General features: G+C 36.7%; 1 protein-coding gene across 3 annotated transcripts in view; it reads right to left on the minus strand.

The window, feature by feature from the left end:
- LOC121369132 (filamin-A-like) overlaps positions 1–27,001 on the minus strand; it is a 144,839-nt gene that overhangs the window by 108,881 nt on the left and 8,957 nt on the right. The gene's annotated exons all lie outside the window — the stretch shown is intronic.

The raw sequence follows: 27,001 nt of genomic DNA on the forward strand, positions 1-27,001 counted from the left end.
TTGGCCAACTTCATTGTGACAGTTGACAGTATATGCTTAGCATTATCACGCAACAAACACAGCAATAACGGAGCACATTATGGCAAGCTAAAACATTTCCACTATTTAATTCATAGTCACAGTGTTTTAATACTTAAAATTATAAACAGAGATGTCCTCCTTGAGGTTTTGTCCTGTAACACGTTTTAAAGCAAGGTGTTCTTTACTATTTAATGCTCAGTGTTGTTGGGCTAAGGTATGTGGCTTTGACCCGCCCCGGAGTCGGTCACTGGCGTAGTCAGAGGCTGAATCCGGGGTGGGCGTGCCTGAACCCTTGTGGATAGGGGTACGTAAAAAGAGTTTCCCAGCTGTGGCTTTGATGTAAAGCTCTACAAGTTCCAAGATTACTTTGCCATGGTCTAGTGGGCCACAGTTCTAGTGGCTACAGCTGTTTCCTCCCTGCTAATAAACAAACAACAGGGGGCAGAGCATAAACAAAACACCACACATTTGGAATAATTTAGTATCTGGTATATATTATAAATACAAGTACAGCAATGCATTTTCAAGCAACATTGTACATTTTTATTTGGCAGTGTATATACTGCGATACATTTTTATAATAATACATTAAGATCCAATATTCTAGTTTAAAACCAGGGTACTGGGTATAAAGAAAACACCACCACACATTTAGAATAATTTAGTATCCAGTATGTATTATAAATATGAGTACAGCATTGCATTTTCCATCCACATTTTATATTTGTGTGTAGCAGTTATATTAGTATGAGCTTACTGTGATAGATATTAACATGAATCTCCAGAATTAAATATCTCACCTAACATAAAACTTTATGGTGCAATGCGATGAACATCCATACATGCAACTATAAACCAAGTTTCATTGACCTAGGATTTTCAGCTTATGAGAAACTGATATGAACGCGAAATGCCAATGCCGTCAGAAAAGTAATGGTATTAATACCTATATCTTGTCTTTTTACTTCATACAGGTGAGACAAAAATGTGGCATTAACATCCAGTGTGTTATTTTAAACACAAAAATGAAGCATTAACATCCAGTGTCTTAATTTTAAACATAAAAATACCAGGAACATTTAAATGTCCTAAGTGAAGTTCACAAGATTTTTAATTTTGTATTTTCGATGAACCAAAATTATTATGGGCTTTGCAAGTGGACAAGAACTGCCAAAAGTCCATACCTGAACTCAGAAAGGATAAAATAACATTACGAACTCTCCAAGGTTAACAATGTAAAGATCAAGGTTACAGAAAACAAACTATAATATTTTCTGTTTGCATACCTTTAATTACATGTGCTTTAGGTTTTCCAAACAAGTGATTACAAATGACAGAAGCTCGGACCATTGCCAGTCCTTCCTCTGAACGATCTCAGTGAGATATACATTTGGTTGTACCTTATGTTGTCATAGTCCCCCTTCAGTGACTAGAATTATTGAACAATTGAAAGGCCAAGGTATGCGATGTCCTGTTTTTAACCATCCAGTACAAAAAAAGTACTATTAGGTGTATCCATGTCATGAAAGAAGGAAAAGGAAGATTTGTTTATATAACACCACCCCTAGCACACCATTTAATCAAGCAGTTAAAATGTAGATATTACATTACAAAAACATTTTGGTTCTCAACAAACTCAACAAACGGCCTCGGTGGCATTGTGGTTAGGCCATCAGTCTACAGGCTGGTAGGTACTGGGTTCAGATCCCAGTCGAGGCATGGGATTTTTAATCCAGATACCGACTCCAAACCCTGAGTGAGAGCTCCGCAAGGCTCAATGGGTAGGTGTAAATCACTTGCACCGACCAGTGATCCATAGCTGCTTCAACAAAGGCCATGGTTTGTGCTATCCTGCCTGTGGGAAGCGCAAATAAAAGATCCCTTGCTGCTAATCGGAAAGAGTAGCCCATGTAGTGGCGACAGCAGGTTTTCTCTCAAAATCTGTGTGGTCCTTAACCATATGTCTGACGCCATATAACCATAAATAAAATGTGTTGAGTGCGTCATTAAATAAAACATTTCTTTCTTGTTTTTTACAAACTCAACATCCCATGACCTTAAACAAACAAAAACCCACTGAAATTGCAAATGAATAAGGCATCATCTGGACTCACTTTCAGTAAGATCTATAATCTATATATTCAATGCAATGCTTTCACTAGATGGGGGGAAGGGGGAAGAAGGAAGGAGATCCTCCTCTCCCTCCCCCCCCACCTCCAAAAGCAAAAATAGTTATATTTTTACTGGAAGTTTAGAAGTAGATTTTTAATCTAAGTAAGACCTCCACATTAAAGTGCCCCAATTAAAAAAAAATTAATTTAAATTTTGTTGTACTAAATACTTCAAAAATGTATTTCAGCAAACAATTACCAAAGGAAGGGGGGGTGCAAGGGGGGCATGTGCCCTCCACTTTTCAGATATTTTGCTTTATATTTGCTTTATAATAGTGTAAAAGTGTAAATATAAAAGTGTGCCCCCCCCCCCACCCCCACACACTTTGGCACCTTTCTACGCCACTGACTGAGACATGTCTTCTTTGGTTTTTTCTTTCTTTTTTAAGACGTGAAACTATTTCTGCAATTTATCTTCACTCAATTTCTGACATCACTCTAATAATACTCTAAAACAGACAATAAGCCAGTGTGCTGGTATTTTACACTACTGCCACCATAAAACTTCCACGATTCTTTCAAGGACATCCTTTGGCCAACAATAAAAGTCTTCTTGTGAGAGTTATAATTTAGCTATCTGGACATAGAGCAAGGAATTAGCCGCGGAATCTTATCAGTCATGTCAGTGCTATCATGGAACAACATAATATAAGACATATTTATTAGTTAGAGTCTCTGATAGACCGCCCACCGGCTGCGACAAGAACGAATAAACGAATAAATGGACGAACAGATAGATCACACCATCTGCATTACATACAGGTTAAATGGCAACACAGTAATGTAGTATTCAGACAAACGTGACGAAGAGGAAAAGTGAGTATGGCTAAGGTCATCCATTATAAAAAGATTGCTGTGACCCAATCTATTCATATAAATTGCCCTGGGTTTTTTAGGGGTTTTTTTGGTGGGTTTGGGGGGAGTTTGGGGGGGTTTGGGGTGTTGTCATTCAGCAATAGTTGTTTTGTTTTTCCATTTTTTTACTACATGATTTATTATAATGTTCTGAATTTGATTTTCTTTCTTTATATCCACTGACCAACTCACCTTGTTAAAATAGGATTATATGATGCAACAAACTAAATTATATAAGGATGACTGGAAAGATAAAGTTTGTTTTGTTTAATGGCACCACTAGATCACATTGATTTATTAATCATTGGCTATTGAATGTTAAATTTATTTTTGGTAATTAGAAAGGAAACCCACTATATTTTTCCATTAGTAGTAAGGATCTTTTATATACACCATCAGGCATCACAGCCAGGATAGCACATACCATGGCTTTTGATATACCAGTTATGGTCCAACTGACGGAGATCGATCCTAGACCGATCATACATCAGGTGAGCACTTTACCACTGAACAACATCACGCTCCCCTACCAAACAGCAGCAAATAACTTTTAATATACATTTTCCCATAAACAGGACAGCACACACCATGGAATTTCATATACCAGTTATAACACACTAGCTAGGATGGGGGGAAAATTGTGAGTCCAATTTAGGCAACTGACTCTACGACTCACTGCTTACGACTCATCGCATTAAGTCAAGTATTCTACCACTAAGCCCAACTGCAAAACATAGTGCTGTGAATATGTGTGTGGGATAACAGGTGCAGCATGTTTTGCTAGCCACCGGTATGTACAGTGTGGGTGTGTCGGTGTGCGGTACATGCTGACAACAGTCCATAAAAGTTTATGTAAAGACTATTTACAATTGCACAGTTTGTTGTTAAATATCTGCAGCAACATCAATCACTTGTTACTGAATCAGTGAATGTCAGCAGTCAAAATCATTTCATTCCATTTGGTGACTCACATATTCACATATACCAATACAGCTTACATGGGAGGTAAAAGATATTTTATTTCACATTTACTAGTATATAAAGTTGATTTCAACAAGACTCAGCCTGTGAAGGATTGTTGTGCTGCTATTTTTTAAAGTTAAAAGTGTGTCTGTTTAACAACACCACTATAGCACATTGATTAATTAATCATCGGCTATCAGATGTCAAACATTGGGTAATTCTGACATTAGCGAAAACCTGCCATATTTTTCCACTAGTAGCGAGCCAGCGAACATTTCCCTAACGTTCGCAAATTATTTGATTGGTTCCCGACGTGTCCATTTGGTTTAACATGAAGCGCACAAACCAGTCTAGCGGACGTCTGGCTGAACACAGCTCAGGTGAACTCTTCTCCAATGGACTACGTCCCTCCCCCAAATCAGTGAATGTCAGCAGTCATAATAATTTCATTCCATTTAGTGACTCACATTTACCAACACAACTTCAATGTACACCAGGGAGGTATATGTACATGCATATGTTTATTACACACCAGTGTAAGATATTGCTCATGTGATAACAATCACTCAATATCTAACTAGTGTAATATCGGTTGTGACGCGAGGATGACGTAGATCACTTGCTGACCCAATTCGCAAAAAAATAACGTATAGTAGATCCCGACATCTGCTTACATCTGCATTGTGAATTGTTTGCAGTTGGTTTGTAATAAATAAAATACTAAACAAGCTTGCCTGTCATACACAATTTTATAAAACTCGTGAACAGTGTTGGTATCCGACTCGCTTTCTCTCATCAAGATACCAAAACTGTTCACTCATTTCATAAAAATGGTACGACAGGCAAGCTAATTTAGTATTCTATATATAAGATATTGGGCTGAATTTATATTTAGCCTGTTTTTCGTCAATGCATGTGTTAATTTAAGCATCATAAATGTGTGTACGACTACATACATACACGTAAGACAAAAACAGTCCTTGTAAATTCAGCCCATTTTGTTTCACATAAACAAGATCTACTATTTAGTTGACTGAAACATATTTTATTGCTTCTTAAAATGAACAAATGGATTAGGCACAAGTTATTGAACTTTTCATCACTTTTTAGTTCTATTAAACCTGGGACTGAGGGTACAATTGAAAACAATATCTTGGATCAGCGACATATATATATTCTTTTTAAGTTACAAAATAATGGCAATTTTTAAATTGAAAATGGTTCTTTTTTTCTGATTGTTCTACCTTCTGAGGTAACTAGACACTGTCTGTCCTTTCTACATATATACAACCCTGTCATAACTGAAAACCAGAACTAACACATTTACAAGTTATCTGGACCAGAAAATATTTCTGGGTGTGGTCTTCTCATATACATGTACACTCTATGCTGATGTTTTTCTTACTCTTATCTGTAGAAAATCACATCAACCCACATGTAATGTTCAGTAAAAGGAACTACCCAAGTAACTTGCCTTGGAAACTAGACTTTGATCATTAAAACTTATATGACATTGTATAACATTGTTGTCTTTGATTATAACATTATATAACATGATGCAACATTGTTTTACATTAAAATCCTCAAAACCTCTGTAATCATGGTATAATTAAGCCTCAGTAAATCTGTAAAGGATTTTTTAAATTATGATTAAATAATTCATATTATAGACACATGTGCAAGGATAGTTTCTTGGGTCACCCACCCATACACACACACACACCCACACCTACACCCACACCCACACCCACACCCACACACACACCCACACCCACACCCACACACACACCCACCCCCACACACACACCCACACATACCTACACCACCACTACCACCCACCCCATCTTCATAAATCAAGGCTAATATTCGTTCCTCGTATTCAGCCTTGATACATGTAGTCAAGATTACTGATATTCACTACTAGCGCCCTCTATTGGAAGAAAATTTGTAACACAGATTATGTCTCTTACACGATGACATCGCTGACCAATCACAGCATCGGTAACATGTGACAATCTTGAAAGCAATATCAAAAATTAACCGCCGAAACCTTTTTTTAACATATCGTGACAAACACGACACGTTTCCACGGACGCTGACGCTGCCATCTTTGTTTACAATAACAAGGGAATCTATAAGGAGAGTTGCGATTCGTTGCAATCAGATCTCATCGCATCCAATGAAATTTTGTGGCACGATTTCTTGACGACATGTATCAAGGCTGAATACGAGGAACGAATATTAGCCTTGATTTATGAAGATGCCACCCACCCCTGCTAAGACAATTTTCTTTATATTAAACTATTCATGTTTTTTTTGTGTTTGTTGGGTTGGGTTTTTTTTTTTTGGGGGGGGGGGGGGGGGGGGGTTCAGTATATATAAAGTTTATGTCAAATTATGGTAAACATATTTACTGCTTTAAAAGTCTATTTATATCAAGCTTCTCCCTCATAAAACGATTATATATTGTATTATATTATATGTATATGTAATTATATCCACACATGTATGTAGCAATATACATGTAGATGCTTATGGCTACTGCTATGATTTGACATCAGTGTGACTGCTGCCAGCAATAAATTACAATATCTGGTCAACCATAGCCAGAGCTCTGTACTACAGCATACGATTATTAAAATATCAAATTTATTGTAAATCCAGCCATAAAAATGTCAGCCGAGTCGACCGGGAGCTGAGGAATATACTGCAGGATATAGCAGCTATTAACAAGGGGAAGTATTTACCATCAGAGGCAATTTTAGTACGTACAGCACTCTACATGTATGCATAGTAGCATACTGATGTTATATAACTCAAAATAATGCAATGTGTTGTCTTGTATGGAAAGGTACTTATTTAAAAAAAAAAAAAAATTTTTTTTTAAAACAACCCCCCCCACCCCCCCAACCCTATACTGTAGGATATAGCAGCTATTAACCAGGGGAAGTATTTACCATCAAATCATGAACTATTTTAATACAGTACTTTACATGTATGCATACTGATATTATGAAACCCAAAATGTGTTGTTTTGTGTCAAAAGGATATTTTTTTTCTTCGTTTTTTTAAATTAAAAATTTAGAAAAAAATCCCCCCAAAAAACAACTAAAAACAACTAAACCCCATTTATTTTCATTTAAGTGACTATGTCCCACATATTTTGGTCCATAAACAATTTGCAAGGGCTTCAACAACAAATACTACTACAGAATTTGTGATACACAATGTACATTCTAGCTGCTGCAATATTTAATCAGTGGCTTTTGGTGATTTGACGGTGTCCTTGTGCATATTGTTCTGCACAAGTACAGGGTAGCATGCTAATAACACTTATGCATGCATAGTCATAAATTCAGTGTGCGAACAAGGACATAACTGGCCTTTGTAAAGTAAAAAACAAACATGCAGTTTAAATGTTTCACTTTGATCAGGTAACAATCTGGTGGGCCCTTTGGGATATTTGTCATCCTAGCCAGTGCACCACAACTTGTATATCAAAAGCTGTGGTATGTGCTATCCTATGTCGTGGATGGTTCGTCTAAAAGATCCCTTGTTACTAATGGGAAAAATGTAGTTTTTTTCCAGGTGAGGGTACTAGGCTTCATATTTCAAAATTAATGTTTTACAGATTGGGGGGTGGGGGGGGGGGGGGGGGTAATATAGGCTTGGTGCCTTTAAAGGAGTGTTCCCATCCATATATAATGTACATGTATGTTATAAAACAGTGTACTTTTTATTATTGTACGTGCTCTTTGTAAAGGTTGCACCCTCCCACCTTCCCTGAATACTTAGGTGCCCATTCTAAGTGATACACCCCATCACCCTGACAATAATTGTGCATTTAACTCCTGTTGATACTGAAAAAACAACTGCACCTGAGGCAGAAACTCTATCACTGTTCAAGGTGAAAAACACAAAAAATCTTCTTAACGTAGACCTAAAGAACAATCTAGAGTGCATGTACATGTACATGTACATGGAATGATAGAACATGGTCGTATTTCTTATTCAAACAATCACCACACATTGTTGGCTCTGCATTAACCCCAAACCATCCCTGTTTATACGGCATTATCTGACAAGCAACACACCTGTCTAGGGTTTGAGATAAACAAACCGTACAGACAGAAGGCAAAACCAATGCAAGATGTGTATAAAAAAACCCAGTTCTGGAGAGAGAAAAAAACTCGCTGGTCCAACAAAGCTCTGAACAAACAGATGAGTAACTAACTCCCACATGGACATGCTAAATTCTTTTCTAGGTTACTTACCCTAAATGTACTGGCAATTGGTTAAGGTCATGACCTATACAAATACCTATAGATTTGTAAAAAAAAGAAAAAAAAAAGGGAAAGTAGGACAGGTACTATACGTGTATATGTACATGTATTTTGTTTTGTGTTGTAAGTACTGATGTGGGACTATAAAAACACTTACTTTTTTATGTTAAAATATGTGGGGGGTTTTGTGTGTTTTTTTAAAACAATAATAAAATAAAAATAATAAAAAAGTATATAAAAATTTAGCTTCAGTTTAACTGGAGATATAATGTTAATAGAAACAGTTTATTATACAGTTTGAATAATAAAAAAGAAGTGGTGTCATTAATCATAACTGACTAACTTTTAAACTAATGTTGCTATTATATGCATGGCATAAACTAACACACACAGAACTTGTCTGTGAGGTGACTATATTAAGAATCAGACTCAAAATAGAGTGCAAGGTTTTTCCTCACAGTGAGAGCAAGTTAAACACTTAGAAAGGTGGAGTCACTTAAATTTGAAAGGTCAAGTGCAAGCACACTCAGAAAGAGAACACTTGGTCACCATCAGCTTTTATCCTTGGTAAATCTGTCCTACACTGTACAAGAACCTGTCAAGAATGTTGTCTGCTTTTGTCAAGTCATTTAACAGTAATCATTGTGGACCTTTTTTATAACATTACATATATGTAATTCATACTAAAACTGATAGTAAAGAATCTATAATTAGTACAAAATAACAGTTTTTTTTAAAGTATAGTAAGCATAAGCAAGAGTACAGGCGAGGTACATGATAGGACTGTCAAAAGTAGGTCACAGTGACCTAGTTATGGTATGCAACACCCTACTATCCCGACTTGTACTTGCATGCAAAGTGTGATGATCCTCTATGAATTGATAAGATATGGCCCAGACAAGAATTTTGTTTAATGTGCATGAAAAATCGGTCGTGGTGACCTAGTTATTGTACCCAACACACCACCATCCCAAGTTGTATATGCATGCAAGGTTTAATGATCCTATATGAATTGGTAAGAAAGATACGCTCTGGAAATGAAAAGTTTATGGATGGACATATGGATGGACAGACAATACAATACCATAATATGACCCGTCAAAGACTGACATATAAAAAAAACCAAATTGGGTGCCTATAGAATTTATTACTTAAAATAACTTATTTTCCCTACAGCATTTTATTAGTTCTCAGTTCTTGGGAAAATGTACAGGTCAGTTACCTACTCCATCCTTGATGTTAAATTCAAAGATTTTTAGAACCAGTTTTTAAGCCAGTTATATTATCATAACAATCCATTCCATAACCCAAGTAATATGATCACATCGAAAGTAAATATGTCAGTCAGGTATACAAAGAGTTATGTCAAACTCACCTACATGTTCAGAGATGCGAGTTTAATGTTATGGAAATTCAGTTCATATAATCACAGCTATCGGTCCATTTAACAGATGAATGCTCCACTGATTTTATTAAGGCAAACTATTTATAATAAATATTCCAGTGGCATGGATAAATGTTGCATTTTATCAATTCACGTATTATCAAAAGCATAAACCTTTCAAACAAGTGTAAAATTAGCAGCAGGGAGTTTTTTTTGTTTTTTTTTTTGCTTTTACCACATTGGGTTATTTCTCATTCCAGCTAGTGCAACACGAACAGTATATCATAAACAGTAGGTCGTGGTATGTGTTATCCTGTATGTGGGATAGTGCATATAAAAGATCCCTTGCTACTAATGAAAAAATGTAGCGAATTTCCTTAAAACTATATGTCAAAATTACCAAATGTTTGACGTCCAATAACCGAAGATTAATAGATCAATGTGCTCTAGTGGTGATGTTAAACAAAAACTTTGTTTTTAAATAGCTGAGGTGTGTGCCTAGGACAGTGTGTTTGAACCTTAATTGAAAATAGACACAAAAATAAGCGAAAATAAAACGAAACCAGGCACTGAAACCAGGCACTAAAACTAGTCCAGCGGGCAACAACAAGCATTCAACCTTAGCTTAAACCCCGCTGTACATATGCAAACATTTATAATTTTACTTTACCAAGATTAACTTCATTCTTACTTAGCTAGCATCAAAGAATTAGTCATTCTTTATTAATAGAAATTATTACTGGCCTGGGTGTGCATACGGTAGAAACCCTATAGCAGTCATCAGACAGGTCACTGAAAGCCAGCAGTAATATACAACAAAAAGATTAATGGATTCCAGAAAGTCTTTGTAGTCGTAATCTTACAAAATCCCATCAGCCTATTAAATTGCATGTCTTAGTGGTGTACATGTGGGAAGAATTACAGGTGTCACAATTATTATGAAAATTAATAAGAATTCCACGGAATTAAATATCTCCTTTAAAAGAAATTCAATGCACTGTGATGAACATTCATAGGTGCAACTATAAACCAAGTTTCACTGACCTATGATTTATAGTTTGTAAAAAATGTGGAAAAAAAATGATTGACATGCAAAACTTTAATACAATGGTTGATACCAACTCTGCCATGGCTGTTGTCTTAGGAAAAGTAATATGTATATCTTGCCTTTTTACTTCATAAAGATGACACAAAAACTATATTAAACAGGGGGGGGGGGGGGGGGGAGAGAAAATTTACAAGAAGTTAAGTCTAATTACTATGGGAAAGGAATATTTCTTTAAATACCTCCACACATTTTAAACTATATTAATAATGGGGCACTGGTTGAAATGGGGAGGGAAAAAAACACTGATGGATTGACAAAGGGAATGATAACTCACTGGCGTAGGAAGCCGGGGGACAAAGGGCATGTACCACCACCCCACCACCCCACCCCCCACTTTGTAGCAGCAGTGATGGTTTTTATATATTTTTACATGTATATTTATATATGTGTGTATGTCCCCCACTTTTTTGCACTTTCCTACACCCGTGTTGCTCATCACATTTTGAGGTGTTCTGTTCTGTTCTGTACTGATATTTAAAAAGAGAAACGTGAAAACATGCTATGGGCAATCTTATTCATCAGCAAGGGTTTTTTTTTGGTTATTTTTGTATTCCAAGGTTTCGTGTTTTTTAAAAACAATTTAATATAAAGATGAATTCTGATTATGCAACAAAACATTCCATATACAAATGTGTATAGTGACTATGACCTGTCAGAAATTCTTTAATCTGACATTTACAAAGCATAAATATCAAAACTACATTCTAAATGGTGTAATAACTTGTCATAATGGTATTTCAAAGGTGACATTTATAAAACTGCTCATTTTTAACATCACATACATTTTGTACATGATCGTCAACTTGTATATTTTATGACACATTTACCAACTGGTGCATTTTAAGTATTACATAGATGTATATGTTTACGATGACTCTAGCGATCAATAAACTCTGTATTATGACCTACATGTGGTTAATTATCTATTTTATGCTTATTAATATTTCACAATCTACAATACTGTCAGCCCTTTAGCGTAATTTGTACAGCTTTTGAGACCAATGGAAAAACAGATTATTATACAAACAGAAATGAATTATTTAAAATATTATTTGAACAACATACTTTTTAAATATAATTATTCCTGGGGGACGAGACAAAGCCCAGTGGTAAAGTGTTCGCCTGATTTAAGGTAGGTCTAGGATCGATCCCAGTCTGCTAGCCCATTGGGCTCTTTCTCATTCCAGCAAGTATACCGTGGCTGGTATATCAAAGGTTGCGGTACAAGTAAGTGCTATCCTTTCTATAGGATGGTGCATATAAAAGATCCCTTGCTACTAATCTTAATGAAAAATGTAGCAAGTTTCTTCTCTAAAGACTATATGTCAGAATTACCAAATATTTGACATCCAATAGCCGATGCTCTAGTGGAGTCGTTAAACTAAACAAATTATAAACTTTTCTTATTCCTGTTTTGCAGCCCCTGCATGTAACTTTCACAGTGAGACTTCAATGGAATGTATTTAAAATTTATGCCACGTGTGTGTAAGAAATAAGATATAATATGGCAAAAGCCTCATTCGAAATCACATGCATTTTATCTTGCCTGCATGGTTAATAGACGGAACCTTTTATATCAATAGGCAACAATTTACCCCACCTGTTGGCCATTACTTACATCACAAGAATGGTGAAGCAAAAAAAAAGTAGCATGTGCAAGGAGGTGGAATAAAACTGCCAAACTAAATTGCAGAATTTACATAAAAGAGACAGCGTGTGAGGTTTTTGCAAATTGATACATTAGTACTTGAATAATCTATTTATATCAGTATTTTCTCTCTCATTTCTGTAAGTGCATATATAGTTACAGAAATGGTGATCACTTGAAAAAAAGTTTAAGTTCATATATAGTTAAAAATTTTCAAGCGATCACCAAGATGTATGAAGCAGCTACATGTCATTTTCATTCTTATGCTGTTATTAAGTGTACAGTCAAATCGGCTCATTTGGTGACCTCTGTTAATGAAAAGAAAGGAATGTTTGTTTAATGGTATGGGTATAGGAAAAGTGTTCAATCTGAGTTCTGTCCATGGCCTTTGATGTATCAGGAGGGCACTTGTTGGGATGCCCGAAAAAACAAAGTCCAAAATTTTTATTGCAAATAATGACATCTCAAGCAGCAACTCTACCACTGAGCTATATCCTATCCAACAAGTTAGGGGTTAAAAGGTCAGCATTTGGCAGTACCGTGGTTGACATCATTTCAACAATGTGCTGGGGTGTATTAAAACAATCCTTTTCTTTAGCTACATGTACAAATCTAAAATGACCTTCAAACAAGGTGACTCATTACTAAAACACTAAACAACACAGAATGAAAGACATACTTCTTCCAAAAGGGCAGGATGTAGCACAGTGGTAAAGTGCATGGCTGATGCACAGTGGGCCCATTGGGTTATTTCTCATTCCAGCTAGTGCAACACGAACAGTATATCATAGGTCATGGTATGTGTTATCCTGTCTGTGGGATAGTGCATATAAAAGATCCCTTGCTACTAATGGAAAAATGTAGCGGGTTTCCTATCTAAGACTATGTAAAAAAATCACCAAATGTTTGACATCCAACAGCCGATGATTAATAATCAATGTGCTCTAGTGGTGTTATTAAACAAAACAAACTTTATTTTACTTTTCATCCAAAAACAATAAAAAGGTCTAAGCTACAATGTATACATACACATATTTGCCATGATGATAATTTATTGTTCACCTTATCTTATCCACATTTGGCTAATGGGTCTGCGATGATCACTGCCAAGGGAAAAAAAACTTGGTTGGCAGGCAAGGTAGCATTACCTGGCTTCTGGTTCCTTGTTCCTGCTTTCTAAACATAGCCTAGTGGAAATACACTGTGACTTGCCTACATCTGGAAATAACATTCCTAGTAGACAGGAGAAAAGTCAAGGACAGATCATCCTATTAGTTCTGTCAGCACTATCTCCAGACTTCACTGACAGAAAGAATCATAGAATTATTGGTATATTATGCTTCTAAAGGCAGAGTCTGTGATAAAGAATGTCTTAAGAGATATTATATATATGCAATATGAAAGATATGAAATGCATGGCAAATTGTTTTACACATCAACAAGTACGGCACATGTTAATTTATATTTAAATATTCTGAATGTGGATGTGCAAAAAAGAAGAAATATGAGCAAAAAAAAGAAGAAAAAAAAGAAAGAAAGAAAAAGAAAAAAAAGATAAATATACATGTAACTTGTAAACAAAAAAAGAAAAATAAACAATTTCAAAGGCAAAGTAGCTCTTTAGTAACTGTATAATATCATCAATTTCATTAACTACTATATACACTACATTCAAAAATTAAGTGAATAATTACAGAGCTGTATGCATGATCACCGTGCAGAGATTTATCTAAGATTTCTTGTCAGGGATTTGGCAAATTAGTGCGATTTAACCATTATTGGGGTGTCATTTTCAGGCCAATGAACGATGCAATGCATCATTACCTGACATAAGTAAAAAGAATATTACACATCAACTTTGGAAATTTCAGTGCTACTTGCTTTTGAAAAGGCACCTAAATGTTCAGTGCCATAAAATGCCTGGAAAAAACTGGATTTATATGATGGGGAATCAATCCTATGACCAACTGCACCTGAGGAATAAACACTGAGCTACAATCCACCCTCTCTAAAGAGATTATTACCCCCATGTGTTTCAATAGCATATATTACAGAGGAATAAAATTTGTATTATGCGAGCCTCTTGGCTATACGAGGTTATTTAATGGCCCTAATAAACAGTGGTATTTTTAACATGTGCCCTTTTTTGAGTACTAGTATTAAAACATCAATTCATTGTTAACATTCATAACCACACAGTAACAATTCAATATCAGGTAACAACCATACACTCATGAATAAAATCACATATTTTATCCTTACTGAACTATTCATAGCAAACAATTTAATATATCAATAGCATGCAATTTGAACCACCTGTCAGAGATCCTATATGTAACACTCATATACCACTAGGGTTTTGACCACGCAGAGATCCTATAAATTACTGCATGGTCAGTATTAATATATTTTTCATGGCATTCAATGTGATAGGGATGGGACGTAACCATGTGGTAAAGTGCTCGCTTGATGCATGGTCGGTCTGGGATCGATCCCCGTCAGTGGGCCCATTGGGCTATTTCTTGCTCCGGCCAGTGCACCATGACTGGTACATCAACGGCTGTGGTATGTGCTATCCTGTCTATGGGATGGTGCATATAAAAGATCCCTTGCTGCTAATCAAAAAAAATAGCCCATGAAGTGGTGACAGCAGATATCCTCTCTCAATATATATGTGGTCCTTAACAATATGTCCGATGCCATATAACCATAAATAAAATGTGTTGAGTGTGTCGTTAAATAAAACATTTCCTTCCTTCCTTCAATGTGCTACTAGAATAAACGGCTCCCAACACATCTACATAATATATATATGCATGTCCAACAGCTATCCAAGGTGGCATCAAAAAGTAACCTCCGATGACAGGTGGCTGCTCAACACACAATGTTTACTGTTTCTTCGTTAACTGGATTTGAAACCCTAGCAGTGCCATCACTCAAACGCTTGAAATACAAGCTGAGAAATGATGCAATAATCTGTATGTGAGAATCTTCAGGCATTAACACGTTAACATAGTTTCAAGGTTTAATTTTTTACCTGGCAAACAACCAGGTGAAACAGCTTTATGTATAGGTGGAAGCATCAAACACTTCATGTGTCCACTTAAACCCTCCCCCCCCCCCCCCCAAAAAAGAGTTTGTTTTGTTTAACGACACCACTAGAGTACACTGATTTATCAATTAGATAGACAGACAGACAGACGAAGTTTATTCAGTAAAAGGCCTCTAGCCCAAAATACAATCACTTTACACAATTTAAGAGCATGCGTTACATGATTTAGTCACATAACGGCTATTGGATGTTAAACATTTGGTAATTTCCACTCGTCATCAGAGGAAACCCGCTACATCTTTCCTAATGCAGAAAGGGATCTTTTATATGCACTTTCCCACAAACAGGATAGCACATACCACAGTCTTTGATATAACAGTCATGGTGCACTGGCTGGAACGAGAAATAGCCCACCAAAGGGGATCAATCCCACACCGACCACTTAAACCAATAATTATTGTCTGGAATAATTTAAATTTAGCTTTTTCCATCATTTTCATAGTGAAGTAAACAAAAGTTGGCTGTAACCACCCCAGCCTCACTGCTCAACTGTTCAGGGACAAAAATTTACTTATCTCCAAAATTTGTTTTTAATTTTACGTCTGGAAGGAAGGAAAAAAAAATCTATTTAATAACATACCACATTTTTATTTATATGGTGTCAGACATGGTTAAGGATCACGCAGATGAGGAAAAATTCTGCTGCTGATCATGTCAGGTCATAGAGTTTAACATGCACATTCAAAACAAGCTGTTGTAGTGCAAGCCTGTCATGGGCACATGTGTCACCTTTAGCCGACTCCTCCGTCCTGGATAGGAAAATGGTTTGGGGTGGGTGGGAGGAGGGGACCGCCCGTGCTGGTATGTGCAAGAGACTCCTTGGACTACTTAATGGAGACTCCATGGGCCACTTAATGGATCTTTTATATGCACCATTCCAAAGACTGGATAGTACATACCACAGCCTCTGTTACACCAGTCCAGTCAGTGCATTGAGTGTGTCGTTAAATAAAACATTTCTTTCTTTCTTTTTTATTACACCAGTTGTTGAGCACAGGTTAGAGTGAGAAATTACCCAATGCTCCCATTGACAATCACATGTAAGGCAAGCACTTTACCACTTGGTTATGTCCTACCACATTTTTTGGTCTAAAGTCTCATACAAACTTTAAAATGATTATTCAATCAGATGCTACTCTTAGATAGTATCACATGTGCCCATTTAACACAGGTTTCCTTGTGCTACTCTTAGATACTCACACAGGTGCCTGTTAAAAACAGATTTTCCTGTGCATGGACACAAAACAGAACTCTTTAGCCCCTCTTCTCCCCCCCCCCCCCCCCCCCCCCCCCCCCCCCCCACCACCTCCGTTCTGCTAGCAGCATGACCTCCAAACTGGTTTTACCGGTGTCTTATCGATGTGGACATTAATGTGGACCACAGTAAATCAAGCCTCACATTACAAGTTACAGTAGGCCAACACACCTGTTTATGGAGCAATGATTGTGGCTATCATGTTAGCACTTGATGATATATAGGCTAGTCCATAAAGATGCATATTACAAATGCCTTCGTTTACTCCACTTACTACGGTATGTTGCTATACCCTATACCACATATAATTTTATAGGTTTATACCAATACTATATCTAAGCAATGTTTAATATATCCTTACCTTTATTTTGACACCAACAGCCAATAATTGTGTTGGGGCGTCATTAAAACATTCATTTAATTATTCATTCATTCATTCATTCATTCCATCTTGGGCTGGCAATCTAAGCAGGTGAAACATAATTTTAAAATGGCAGTGGTCTTAGTGTTACATAACATTACAAAGGGATGGAAGGGGGTATTAAAGAAACTATATTAAATTATATTAAATTATATATTTCACTGGCATAGGAAAGTGCCAAAAGGGGGGGGGGGGGGACACACTTTTATATTTACACACTTTTACACTATTATAAAACAAATATAAAGCAAAGTATCTGAAAAGGGGGGGCACATCCCCCCTTTCCCCCCACACTTCCTACGTCAAGTGTATTTGCAGAAGGGCTCCATATGATATATTAACAACTATACAACTAGCCTGGACAAGGATCTCCAGTAGCACCCGAGATAATGTTAACTTGATTGGCACCGACAACCACTGGATCCACTCAAAGAGTTGATGCCAAAACTTACAGAACTGTGAAAAGTAATTTCAGTGTGCATTAAGTTCTTCAGATGTTCTTAAAATATCTACTTGTTGGTGTTCATGCCTTTCATTGGAAGCTTACCAAAATAAATCTGTCATCCGAAAAGGCAATCACAAAAATAGTATATAGCTGAATATGCATTTCAGATGATAGTGTATATATAAAGTAATTATATATACTGAAAACCAAAAGAAATGCAAATCTAGGTTATGGTTTTTTTGGTAATTAGGAAAGATAACTTGATTATAAGTTAAAGGCTTTTTTTTTGTTTAACAATACCACTAGAGCACATTGATTTATTAATCATCACCTATTAGATGTCAAATATTTGGTAATTTTGACAGTCATCAGAGGAAACCCGCTACATTTTTCCATTAGCAGCAAGGGATCTATTATATATCCTTTCCCAGACAGGACAGCACATACCACAGCCTTTGATATACCAATCATGGTGCCTTTGACCACTTGTGGTGCACTGGTTGTATATAAAAGTAATTACATGTGTATACTAAACACGAAAAGAAATACAATTCAGGATTATGTTTAGCTTGTAATTAGAATAATTACAAACACTCAATTCTGTGAAGGGGCAGGACGTAGCCCAGTGGTAAAGCTGTCGCTCACTGCGCGGTCAGTCTTGGATCAATCCCTGTCAGTGGGCCCATTGGGCTATTTTTCGTTCCAGCCAGTGCACCACAACTGGTGTACCAAGGGCCGTGGTATATACTACCCTGTCTGTGGGATGGCGCATATAAACGATCCCTTGTTGCTAATTGAAAAGAGTAACCCATGAAGTGGCGACAGCGATTTTCCTCTCGCAATATCTGTGTGGTCCTTCACCATATGTCTGATTCCATATAACTGTATATAAAATGTGTTGAGTGCATCATTAAATAAAACATTTCTTTCTTTCTTTCTATTCTGTGAAATGATACACAGTATATCAACCCATAATTCTCCTGAATCTCAATACGTGTTAATACATTCTTTAAAAACTTACATATGTTACGACTGAAAATTATATTTGCGTTTCTTTTGGTGTTCAGCGTATTTAACTCTCCTGTGGTATCTGAAATAATGTTTTCAGCTTTCAGGACCATGCAAGTGTGTGTTATCAGAAATATGGGAAGGTAAGAAAGTGTTATTTAACAACACCTGCAAGCTTCATCTTGTTGAGAGATATTCCAGGTAAATTCTCACGTGGGGATATATAGGCACCAGAACTGATGGGTGATGGATGGTTCTGCAGGATGCCAAATATGGAAAGCAGGATTGTACTTAACGGGTGAGGGGAGGGGACAGAGAAGGAAGAAGGTTTACTTAACGACACACTCAACATTTTTTTATTTACAGTTACCAGTATATGGCATCAAACATATGGTTAAGGACCACATGTATATTGAGAGAGGAAACCCACTGTTGACACTTCATGGGCTACTCTTTTCAATTAGCAGCATGGGATCTTTTATATGCATCATCCCATAAACAGGATAGCATATACCATGGCCTTTGATGTACCAGATGGGGATAGGGTGCCAATATAACCCTAGAAGAAAAAGTGCCCTTTTACCCCATCCTAAACCCATATTCTTTTTTTTGTACTCCTACCCCACTTATTATAATATAAGCCCTGGAACGGGATGATTACAGCAATTACTCTTTCAAATATAATTTTTGAAATGACAGGACAGCACATACCGTATAGCTCATGTATACAAGTCATTAATGATTATGTACTGATAGGAATATGGGTTCACTGAGCATTAACAAGGATTGATGCTATATATGTCACAATGCTTCATATTCAATAGATGATGATTAACAATTCAATGTGCTCCAGTCATGTACATATACAGTACAGCACAAATATTTGCTTGTGATATACCAGTTTTGGGCCACTTGATGAATTGGGAAGAATCCAACAGAATCACAAAAATGGATCATTCCTCTGACTAATTATTCCCCCTGCCCCTCAACTTATTTTCATGCTTCTATTCAAGCACACTGCCCTTGGCATATCCGTCAGCTATCTGGGCAAATAGTGGTTAGTTGTTAGTGAGAGAGGACAAGGTAGTGACCTTACACCTACCCACTGGGTCATTAAAACTTGCTCTGGGTGGGAGCCAGTACCGGGATACGAACCCAGTACCTAGAAGCCTCATGTCTGATGACTTAACCACTACACCACTGAAGCCAGTGACTAATTACTCATTTCAGGTGGCCATTCTACAACTAAGCTTGAACCTATCCTTAAAGGTGCATGAAGAAATTAAGCCTTGACAACATGACAGACAGCTGACACTGGGAGCCAGTACCCGGATACGAACCCAGTACCCACCAGCCTCAAGTCCAATGATGGCTTAACCACTACACCACTGAAGGATGGAAATGTTTTATTTAACGATGCACTCAACACATTTTATTTACGGTTATATGGCATCAGACATATGGTTAAGGACCACACAGATATTGAGAGAGGAAACCCGCTGTCCCCACTTCACGGGCTACTCTTTTCGATTAGCAGCAAGGGATCTTTTATATGTACCATCCCAGACAGGATAGTACATACCATGGCCTTTGTTACACCAGTTGTGGAGCACTGGCTGGAACGAGAAATAGCCCAATAGGTCCACTGACGGGGATCGATCCTAGACCGACCGAGCATCATGCGAATGCTTTACCACTGGGCTACATCCCGTCCTTCACTACACCACTGAAGCCAGTGGCCAATTACTGTATTTCAAATGACCATTCTACCAGTAAGGTTAAATCTATCCTTAAAAGGTGCATGAAGAAATTAGCCTTGACAACTTGACAGACAGCTGACAGTGCCAGCCTTTATATAATGAAGTACAGTATTCATTCATAGTCAAAGGCTTGCCAACAAAACAACTTAATTGAAGGCTGTTCATAAATCATTTAGAATTGCCCATAATGAACATGAGGTTGTTACCTAAAACCTGTTAAAATACAGCCATTTGATGGATCGAGAGATAGGATATGGCAATTACATGTGGGACCAAGGCAATGATTACAATTATCGTGCTGCCATCCAGTAAATAGAATGACACCAGCCTCGGAGGCGAAGTGGTTACGCCATTGGACTACAGACTGGTAGGTACAGGGCTCGTAGCCTGGTACAAGCTCCAACCTAGAGCGAGTTCTTAAGGGCTCAATGGGTAGGTGTAAGGCCACTACACCCTCTTTTCTCTCACTAACCAGTAACTAACTAACAACTAACCCACTGTCCTGGACAGACAGCTGAGGTATGTGTGCCCAGGACAATGTGCTTGAACCTTAATTGGATATAAGCACGAAAATAATAGAATGACAAGCGTGAGCACCTTCATTTTCAGATTTACTTGATGATTTTAAGATCTGAACACAAATGATAAATTACTGGGTGTTTTCAACTCCTGCAATTGCCACAGCAGTTGGGAAAATCATGGAGACTGCCGTCAAGCACGGATCCAGGATGTTTTAATAGAAGGGTACCTAAAACCCGTTGTTTTTCAAAATAGAATTTAAAGGTCCTTGACAGATGGACGGGATAAGTTTGCATTTTTAAAATATTCTGTAATAAATGTTGTTTGACCAAAAATAGGGGTGGTGGTGGTGGTGGGGGGGGGGGGGGGGGCGCATGGTCCACACCTGGCTGTGGAGGTTTTAATTCTCTATGTGCTGTAGACTACTGTTTTTTTTCCCATGGCATTATTTTTGTTGTAGACATTTTCTTAATTGAAGCAGGTTTTTTTTTTACACTTCATGGGAAATATGAAACATACAGATTTTGTTTTATATTTATTATTACAATTTTAAAATTATATATATTCTATGGAAGCTGTCGGGGTGTCCACTCCCATTAAGGTTTTGTGCACCTGAGACAACAATGTTAGCTAGTGTTAACTTTCAAAATATATGTACCTTCTTTTTTTTTAACCATGTCTAGGGATTTTTTTATCACTACTGTGGCCAGCTAGCTAGATACTAGATACTGGCTATTGTGTAAAATGAGTTAGCCCATCAAAAACATCCGGTGAACAGCACATAAAAAGTTTAATAAAATTTGTATTAATAAGATACTGATGTACAGTCTTCTGTATGAGTAATTCGGCGCCCATGTAGAGAAGCCTACATGTCAGGTTCTTCTATTCTGTGTGTGCATCCATGCAGTTCAATGTGCATATCAGTTTTTAAGCTTGTTCATCTCACAAATATGGAAAATACTAAGCAGCTTAATAACCTTGAAAAATATTTCATTCAAGCAAATAATTTAAGATTTTTTAATTTTAATTTAGCTCTAGATCATTGTAACATTTTGCAATGTTTGCACCCAACCTCAAATCGCAATAGTTATATGCACACATTATTTTTCAGGTTAGAGTGTGCCATCTAGGTCAGTCATTCATAAAATCTACACGTTGCGAATGTGCTATTTAAAGAGTTTATTTGCAAAAAATATGTCGTAATATTAATCCAGTTTACAGCACTATTTATGTTACATATTTTACGGTTGTTATTAATATTATGTGAACACCACTTCCTACTGTACTTATTGTATATAGATATATTGGGCCAAATTTACAAAGACCATTTAAAAGTTACAGGTGTGTAACTACATACATTTACAGTGCCTGTTTTTAAGAAAAACAGGTTTCATAAACTCGGCCCATTGTATTTATGTATATGTACATGTATGTTGAGGAGTGGCAAAACTTAATGTATTTTTTAAAAACTTGTTAATATGTAAGTTGAATAAATCAGTTTTCTCAAAAGGTGATTGATGATTTATAACTCAGATATGCTCTAGATATAAAAAATAATAATAAACACGGAACTCAAAATATTTTGTAATGCAGGTGATTAAAAATATATATATAATGCAGATCTTAACATATATGTTGTAAAGCAAGAAATTAGTATCACTTTTGTAATGCAGGGGATAAATATATTTTAGAATCCATGGGTTAAATATATTTTTAAAAGTAGAGCATTAATTTTTTTTTTGTATTGCAGGTGTAAAACATTTCTGTATTACACAGGACATTAATATTTTTTGATATTATGCAGATGTTAAATACATTTTGTAATGTACAACCTTCAGAATTCAGATCATCTAGTGATGGCCATTTGGTACAAATAATAATAAAATAAATACCCATAAATTCTCTTATAGATCAATTTTACAGCAGCTTTGATTGATAACTGTCACAGCATATTTCAGCAAATTTCAAAGGCTGAATGTAAGATTTACAACCCAAGGCTATGGGTGACAGTACTTATTTAAACAAATATTTAAACTATAAACAACTCTGTGAGCCACCACCTAGACATGTTATCTGTATAAGCACCCAGGAGGGGAGACATTACACTATCCAGACCACTGTTCAATGGAGGCACTGTGCTGGGTAATCAGACCCCATCAGTTAGCACATTGCACAGTCTGCCCACACCTCAACACACAGCCTGCCTTGTCACAGACTGGAAGATAACATATCTTAATGTACAGGCTTCATTCAGATAGCAGTTCTCAAAGCAGCCAACCAGTTCAAACTCTCCATCTTCAATAAATTGAATAATGCAATAGCCAATCAAGTTGAAGGACAGAAACCCCTTCAATTAACCATGGCAACTGGCAATGCCGTTTAGGTTGCCCTGGAGTTTTTCATTCTCCATGTGGAGTTTTTCATTCTCCATGGCACATTTTTTGCTGTGGACTATAATACAATTTTTTTTCCACTGCTGTTTTTTTGCCGTGGACATTTTTTTAATTACAGGGGTTGGGACAGAGAATGGATGGATGGATGTCTCAATCTCTAGAAGAAAATAAATTTTAAAATAGTTTTTATATGGAGAAGATTGTATGTGTTCCAGATCACTGGTTTCCATGGTTGAATGATTATTGGTGGAGATGACATCACTTGGGCTAAACAGAACAGTAATCTGTCATACGTATTTTACTCAAAAAAGTACATTTTTGACAGATTGCTAGCCTCCAGCGATAAATGAAATTTTTTCAGCTTATTACACTTTCCAGTGGATTTACTCATGATATAAATAAGATATGTAGATAGGCCGAGGGCAGTTTGTTTAAGTAACCATTGGGAAAAAATTAAACTCAAATTTCTTTATGGTAATAACACATCTTTTATTGAGATAGTCCATCAATTGGACTTTTTCAAAAAGTGAAACATTAATGTTTTATTTAGTGATAACAAATATATTTGGCAAGTTTAAATGCATTTTTAAGACTGCTAATTTTGTGGTAACTAATACATTTGGTACATTTAAATGTGTTGATTTTTTAAATACTGTCCAAGAAATGGCTAAAAAATTAAATCATCCAATTAATAATTCTTATAACTTAAGCTTTTTTCTTGCACATAATAAAGTTAAAGTTTGTATTGTTTAATGACACCACTAGAGCACATTGATTTATTAATCATCGGCTATTTGATGTCAAACATTTGGTGATTTTGATATATAGTCGATGACCTCATTTTTCCATTTGTTGCGAGGTATCATTTAGTTCCACCACCCATAGACAGGATAGCATATACCACAGCCTTTGATGCACTGGCTGGAATGAGAAATAGCCCAATGGGCCCACCGATGGGGATCAATCCTAGACCAACCATACAGCAGCCAGCATTTTACCACTGGACTACATTCTCTCTCACATAATAATGACCAATTAAAAAAACTACTCAGGGAATGATACAGCTATAAAAAAAAATAATTAAAAGACAAGGAAAAACAAACTGACATTTCTGCACTTGCTCAACTCAAGTACACTCTAAAAATGTGTCCATCCCAAGAAGATGTGGAGGTTTGTGTAAAAAAAAGGTTTGATATATACGCGTGTGGAGCATTAGGTTATCCTGCGTACACCATTAAATAGGGGTCATTTCTCGAGTTATCTCTTTCTTGTGCAGTACTCATAGGAATGTTCTTCCACAGCACATTTTCTAGGTTATTAAGTTAACTTCTGCAGGTGGTGGATGAAAAATGCATACATATAGTATGACATGACCAGAGGCCTAATTCACACAGGTCTCTTAGGCTCTGCTTGACAACAAAGCATTCTCTTTGCAAGTATTTTAGCATTGCACTGCAAGATTGCAAAGCTGCCAGAGTTTAGTGAATTAGGCCCCAGACTCATAAGAGAATTAAAAAAAAAAATTGAGCTTGTGCAGGAGGGGTACATGACCCAAAAACCCAAAAAAAACAAATCTTTGTTAGTGTTGACAGTGTTAAAAAAAAGAAAGACTATCACTGTTGTAAATTGTAGGTTTTTTTTAAAAGTGGATCTTGCAGGTCCATGTGGAGTTTGCATACACATCTCACCCTCATGGGTATGGCTTTGAAGACTACCCATTTTAAAGAAGACATTTTGTTTTAACCTGTGCCATAATAATTCATAGGTGTTGAAAACACATTGGGGTGGCAAACAATTAGTAGGCAAAAAATGTAGCAGGTTTCCTCTGAAGAAGAAAGAAATGTTTTATTTAACGATGCACTCAACACATTTTATTTACAGTTATATGGCGTCAGACATATGGTTAAGGACCACACAGATTTTGAGAGGAAACCCGCTGTCGCCACTACATGGGCTACTCTTTCCGATTAGCAGCAAGAGATCTTTTATTTGCGCTTCCCACAGGCAGGATAGCACAAACCATGGCCTTTGTTGAACCAGTTATGGAGCACTGGTCGGTGCAAGTGGTTTACACCTACCCATTGAGCCTTGCGGAGCACTCACTCAGGGTTTGGAGTTGGTATCTGGATTAAAAATCCCATGCCTTGACTGGGATCCGAACCCATTACCTACCAACCTGTAGACTGATGGCCTAACCACGACGCCACCGAGGCCGGTTCCTCTGAAGACTTGGTGTCGGAATTACACAATATTTGACACCCAATAGATGATGATTGATTAATCAATACCAGCCTCGGTCGTGTCGTGGTTAAGACATAAGGCTGGTAGGTACAAGGTTCGCAGCCCGGTATTGGCTCCTACCCAGAGCGAGTTTTAACAACTCAATGGGTAGATGTAAGACTACACCATCTTCTCTCACTAACAACTAACAACTCACTTACTGTCCTGGACAGACAGAGCCCAGAGAGCTGAGGTGTATGTCCAGGACATCGTGCTTGAACCTTAATTGCATATAAGCATGACAATAAATTGAAATGAAAATGAAATGATTAATCAATATGCTTAGGTGGGGTTATTAAACAAAACAAGCTTTATTTACCACCACATTATGTCCTTTTATATAGCTATACTTATTCATGTACACTTCCAGGACGTAACATAGGAATTTGTTACCTACGGCAATTTTTAAATGTTTTTGCCACAGCCAAAATACTCACTGATAGCATTTTTGAGCCCATCTACAGCAGTTTCAAACCAGTAACTTTGGCAACAAATATAAAAACCAAAAATAGTCCCTTCAACAAACGGTAATGATTATATCCATCAGCAAAAAAACTGCCATCCGCTGAGAGCAATTCTTATTGCAACTACGGTAATTGCTGTCAGTGCCATCGTTAATTTTGAGCCCTGTACTACCCTAAAACATTTAGCAATTTATGATGCACATAATAATATATGTTTTAACTGCAATTGTCCATTCTTGTTCAATTTATGATGCCTATATTTTGAGTTGTTTTGGCTCAGGCATCTCTATCTGTATTATTACTAACACTGCAAAGTAAGTAGATATACAGTTGGAAAGATTATTTATGACAAAAAAAACCCACCTTTAAGTTGCTTAATTTTGTGTAGGGAGAATATAATTATATAAGTATAAGTATGCCAAGATGGTCTAGTCTATTTCAAACTAAATGTATGTATTTTGCACCTGCAATGAAACATTTTTGTAGCAGTTAGTTTTCTTGGAATATTTATCAATCGGTAATTTCTGTATTTATAACTCTGCACGTATAGAAGCTTTATAAGTCATGTAACAAAAGGCTTCCTGCAAGTACCCGCAAACCTGGTTTCCAGTTATTATTATAAGCGATGGAAATTGTGTTTCCAGTTACTATAAGCGATGAATGAACTATGTCCAGTGGGCACTATACATCAATCAATGACAGCCTAATCCTGTAGCTCCTTCAAATTTATAGACCTGCGGCCTAACTCTCTAAACTCCCACAACTTCACGACCTTGCAATGGAGTTCAAAAAGACTTGCAACGATGATGTGATGTTGCTTTTAAAAGAGCTTAAGAGAGCATTGTGAATTAGACCCCTGATTTATGACAGGTGATGCTACATGATGCTACTTATACACAGCATGGCCAGTA

Source organism: Gigantopelta aegis, chromosome 3, assembly GCF_016097555.1.
Source record: "Gigantopelta aegis isolate Gae_Host chromosome 3, Gae_host_genome, whole genome shotgun sequence".
In the NCBI taxonomy this organism is placed as follows: Eukaryota; Metazoa; Mollusca; class Gastropoda; order Neomphalida; family Peltospiridae; genus Gigantopelta; species Gigantopelta aegis.